General features: G+C 38.3%; 1 long non-coding RNA gene across 1 annotated transcript in view; it reads left to right on the top strand.

The window, feature by feature from the left end:
* The window catches only part of LOC106869340 (uncharacterized), a 104,811-nt gene that overhangs the window by 102,560 nt on the left and 1,953 nt on the right, over nucleotides 1–298 (top strand). The window lies entirely within an intron of this gene.

The raw sequence follows: 298 nt of genomic DNA, 5'->3' as shown, positions 1-298 counted from the left end.
GTGTGTGTGTGTGTGTGTGTGTGTGTGTGTGTGTGTGTGTGTGTGTGTGTGTGTGTGTGTGTGTGTGATAGTGTCTGAGAATTAACTTTTCTTTGATACCAATAGAGTTGTCTGGCTAATGTGTCATGTTGGATTAATGTGTTTAATACCGTCTTATCTAACCAAATATAAAGTAAAGTATGTAGTCTGTAATTTTAGAGAGAAGAACTCAACATTCAACACGTTAACCAGTCATAAATAATGCTGTATCTTTTCGCACACACACACACACACACACACACACACACACACACACACA

Source organism: Octopus bimaculoides, chromosome 15 (genome assembly GCF_001194135.2).
Source record: "Octopus bimaculoides isolate UCB-OBI-ISO-001 chromosome 15, ASM119413v2, whole genome shotgun sequence".
Lineage (NCBI taxonomy): Eukaryota > Metazoa > Mollusca > Cephalopoda > Octopoda > Octopodidae > Octopus > Octopus bimaculoides.
This window is presented reverse-complemented; position numbering and strand designations above follow the sequence as displayed.